The sequence below is a fragment of the Tubulanus polymorphus genome, chromosome 3 (genome assembly GCF_964204645.1).
Source record: "Tubulanus polymorphus chromosome 3, tnTubPoly1.2, whole genome shotgun sequence".
In the NCBI taxonomy this organism is placed as follows: domain Eukaryota; kingdom Metazoa; phylum Nemertea; class Palaeonemertea; order Tubulaniformes; family Tubulanidae; genus Tubulanus; species Tubulanus polymorphus.
The window spans coordinates 19,198,456-19,203,603 of NC_134027.1; the positions used below are offsets into that span (position 1 = coordinate 19,198,456).

Genomic DNA, 5,148 nt, shown 5'->3' on the forward strand with positions numbered 1-5,148 from the left:
AGTAGGTATTATTCAGAACTACGTACATTTCGGCGAATTCGGAGCGAAGGTTCATCAGATAAATTCGCGTACCAAATAATCACATGAATCAGTGTGTATTTTCACTCACGTCTCTTCCAATATCTTCCTTCTGCCCCTTCAACTCAGTTTATTTCGATTTATTTGTCGCGCTGTGAAAAACTATGCAATGATTTCGTATGATTTTCTACAGATTTTCTTAGACATGATTCTTCGTAAAAACACAATATACGTCCTTACAACACTGTCTAAGAATTGATATAGTGGTATATGTGGTATTACCACTTTCTATACATACCATATTCTCTTTTCGCCCTTCTCACTCCATCTCCCTCTGTTTCCCATGTCCATCTGAACACCTGATTCTGTTGATACGAAATAATAAACTACGAGATTGCCCAGTTTGCTTTTGCTCACACCCGGTTAAAGCTATAAATGGACATCAACTAATTTGCCGAGTTGATTGCGTATGTGAACTCCTAGTCCTCGTCAATATTGTAATAATCAGGTCTTCTTTTTTGTTTATACTCGCAACAGGAGTCATGCTTATCAAGATTTAGATTGGCTGCAAAATTGATTATAGCTGCTTCAAAATTTATCCAAGAATTTCTTCAATCAAGACCGTAAGTTCTATTAAGAATTGGATCAGGTGTAAATTTCTAACTCAGACGTGTGAGTACCTTAACTCTTACTTTTTTCAATCCGCGATGGTGTAGGGAATATATCGAGAAAGTTTATCAAAAGCAAATAGATTCAATTGATCAGAAGATGTTATTGGGTATCAAGAAGGAGGATGGGTTGTTCTTTGATCCGGCCGATTATAAAGCCAAGACACAGGTAACCAATAAGTGATAATATAAAGAACTCCCTACAGTACAACGTCACCTGTACAATCTCCTGATGATGAATCAGTGATTCGGTCCATAGGTGAAAATGGCAATGGATTAGACACTACTGTTGCAAAAAAGATGTCATGGAGGATTTAGCTATGAAGGCAGTCAATCTTTTCTAGATGGGTCTTTAGCGGAACACTAATTTTGTTATCTTTTTACAAACAAGCAAAATGAAAGTTGGGCCTAATAACAATTTTTTCAAAACGCAGTGGTTTAGGAACATAATTAAGCAAAATAGGATTGTTTTATCTTTTAAGATGAGAATGTCACAAGAAGCCAAACGAATATTAACGAAACGCCCAGAACTTCGTACACGCGAAGATGTGCACTACGTACGTAGGTTCATGGTGAAAATCAGAAAATTATAGATTACAAAAATATAAAGCTGCTGGTTTACAGGGCATGTTCCATAGATGTAGGTGACATGGTTGTGGGTTGAATTGATATACTGTGATTTTGATGTTAAGATAATTTCAATCCAAGTGATTAACAGACGAATTTTGTAATTAAATTGACTCTTCCATGAATGAAAAATCTTTCACATTTTCGGCAATATGAATATTTGGCTCGCTGCCTTAGGAGGTAAACAACTGGGGTTTTTTTCGGTGACATTTTTTCGAGATGATCTGCTTGTATGATTGTTTTCCGTGTCAACCTGCAGCCGAAAATGTCAATTAAAAGATGATTAGTTGGATAATCATCTTCACAGAAAGAACTGGATTAAATCCTTCAGACAATGACACTGCGTGTCATCCTCGTTTCTAAACTGTTCCTTCCAGGCGATGATTGCTCTCAGGAACCTTCCAGCTATAGCAGATTATCCAATACGGATGCAAAAATCTCTGGCAAAACATGGGACGTTTGAATGGTAAATATTGGGCTCGGTTTCAAAAAACGAAGCTGAAGGTTTTTTTGCCGAGTTAGTGCTCTTGTATATTGGTAGCTGATAAGGGCCATAAGAATATTGTGACTACAGCGCACTGTTCATAGTTCGCAATACCGCATTATTTTTGTTGCGATGAAAAATGTAAATCACAACACCCCGAAATTATTTCTGCAGCAAGTCTTTGGAATATATTTCGATGGAAATTAATTTTTCACGACGGAATTATTTTCACCTCAAAAATATATTTTGAAGGTGATTGATTTTTTCAGAACGGAATTCCGTCGTGAAAAATTAATACTCGTACGTATATACATTTATAGAAGTGTGTATATGCGTAGAAGGCGATTTATTGTTTACAACGGAATTATTTTTACCCACACATATATTTCGATGAAAATTTATATTTTTCATATCAGAATTATTTTTTAGCCAGGAAATATTTTCATGGCCCTTGTCAGCCTTGTGGTTAAAAGCGAGTCATCTGCAGTGAGTTTCTTCGGGGGTCAGATTGGTGTATAGGAAGTATGTCTGCTAAAACAATTATGAAATTATCTTGAAAAAATGTGAACGATTCAAGAAAATTGTCAAAATGTGATCGATTTTGTCTGTTAGGTGCATGTATTTAGGGTTCAGTTCTTGGTGCAATCTCAATTCTTGTTTTGATAAACAGTTAATACCGGAACCATTTAATATCTAGATTTTATGCACTTTTAGGAAATTTCATTTCAATGTATCCGGATTGCGATCAGAAATCACTTTCGCTGAATGAAATGTAAACAAATCTAGTAGTACTATGTGTAAAAATGTGAAAAATCCCCGTATTCTTAAATCTGAAAAAGCCGATGTGAAAATTCGAGGGTTCATCAATCTGACCCTGATATATTCTTACTAAATTATACTCAAACACTGCGCGAACCCGATATGCTATCACGCAGGTATCAATAAGCAAACAAAATATTTCTATTTGCGTCTTGAATAAATCATGAACAGTTGTGGATTTATTATAAGCGGTAAGGATTTGATGGAGATTTAACTGCATTTCTCTGGGTAACGTGTACTGAACCGTTGGACTATTCGCCTAGTCATTTCAAGTCGGATTTTGTACGTGTTTCCATTCCGCAAACAGTCTGAATATATATAATTAGAAATTTGATTTTAAAGTTTTTGAAATTTCAAAGTCATTTCTTTCACTCCGTGTTGATATTGAGGCAAGCAAGCCCAATGCCGGATGATAAAGATGTACACGATTTCCCTGAAGATGTATACAAACAACCCTTTCACTCGTTTAGTTGTAGATCATGGGATGCGCGAAGAACAATCTTGACTGATCTTCGTGATTCCCGTGTACTGCGAGTTGTGCTAGGGATTTGGAGAAAATTGTTGACCTCCTGTCACGTATTTTTCAGTTACGATGCCAAAAGAATTCTTGTACGTCAAGGACATCCACCTCACGCCTTCTATTTCATCCTATACGGATCAGGTATCATTTCATATATATTATCTATATACAGATATACATAATCTACTGTTGGAAGTTGGAAGTTTAGCAGTCTAGACTCTCGCATTAAATGAATGACGAAAAAATTTTTCTCAAATGCATGAAACCCGCTGTACATGGATCCATAGTTGAATTCAGCCGACCCATAACTGTGTAGATCTAAGTCAAATTCATAACTGTGGAACTGGGTCCCAGGTGAAATAAAACCCAAGACTACAAAACTAGCTGCAAAGACAAATCAAAATTTCAGAACTGACTGGATCCAGTGTTGAATTTCCAAATCCAATGCCTGCGTTGTGACTGGTCCTGATCTGCGAAACTAAGGGAACATGTTTCGTAGAAATAGAAGTGATAGCGCAGATTACTGTCTAATTTTCAGTTTTAGTCGCTGTTCTGAAATCTGGAGACAACGAAGCAAAGACAGTCTGTTTCCTGTATCGAGGGCAAAGTTTTGGGGTAAGTCATGATACGACTCACCAGCTCGAATACAATTCAATGTCCTATTTCGAATGATAATAATAATCATTTTGTGTTTTGGAATCACCCAATAACTAGAAAATAACAAGAAAAATCATTTAGCATTATGTATCCCAAATTTGATTTAATGATAAATAGAGTAACAAGATTCTGAATTTCACGACAAAGTTGTGCGTTTTCCTTATTTTCCTTTCCGAAACATATCTAAAAGCCAACCAACGTTCCAAGGGAACTCTGGCAAGAGGGTCGTGAATAGAACAGAAATTTTTAGCTGAGCCACATTATCGGATATTTCATATAGTTGTCTTTGCCATTGATTTCAGGAACTGGCTATAATGAATCACAGCGATAGACAGTCTACTGTTATAACCCGGGAATACACGGAACTTCTCAGTATTTCAGATGACGTATGTAATCGCGCAATTGCTGTTTGATAGATATCAAAACATTAAAATCACTATTGGGGTAACTGCACCCCACCACTCTAAGCTTCCACTTAAAACTTCCCATGGGCCCATGTGTTATAACGTAGGTCTTATATATATATATATATATATATATATATATATATATATATATATATATATATATATGTATATATATATATACATATATATATATATATATATATATATATATATATATATATATATATATATATATATATATATATATAGCAATGCATTGCATCAGTGTCAACCCCACACGAGATGAGGGGAGGTCTGAAAAATTTTAAAGATATTACGAACTCCGAATTTTCGATTTTTTAGGAAAACGGTTGTCATGGAAACGACGGTTACAATGAAAATTGGGCACCGGTCATTTTCGTGTTCAGGGAAGTCGACTGAACAACCCCATATGCCCATAATTCAGAACAAAAGCTCCCCATACTATAAAACCGTTTTAAGGAATGAATGTATATAACTTAAAAACAGGAAATTTTGTGTTTTTGATAGATTTTCAGATGTTTTAAAACTTAGGGGTTTCTTTTTCATTGTGGGTTCGACACTCATATCTTCATACCATGTGGAATTAAATTAATGTGAAATGAAAATACAAAAATGCCTGAAATCAGTTTTCACCGAATTTTAGGTGTATGCACGGGTGTTCATGTCAGGAGGAACTAGAAACATTCATGATCCAGATCACGAAGAATTCTTAAAGTAAGGAATAACCTCTGTCTAGCTTATTGCGTGGAGCATGGAGTCAGTTCCATAATGAAGTTATCTCCCAAATAAGTTTATTTCAATTATTTGATTTCAGAGACTTATTTTCATACGAATGTGGAACTGAATCCTGAGTACCTACGCAAACCCTAGGTTGAATCCTTATTGGAAATAGTCCTTATTCCAGCATATAACACTATCATCAGCTAT

General features: G+C 35.5%; 1 long non-coding RNA gene across 1 annotated transcript; it reads left to right on the forward strand.

Moving 5' to 3' along the window:
- The first annotated feature begins 554 nt into the window (after nucleotides 1–554).
- LOC141902940 (uncharacterized) lies at nucleotides 555–1,233 on the forward strand. The gene is made up of 3 exons (XR_012618982.1): nucleotides 555–641; nucleotides 735–855; nucleotides 1,169–1,233. It is a non-coding gene; the product is annotated as an uncharacterized LOC141902940 (long non-coding RNA).
- Nucleotides 1,234–5,148: the final 3,915 nt, after the last annotated feature.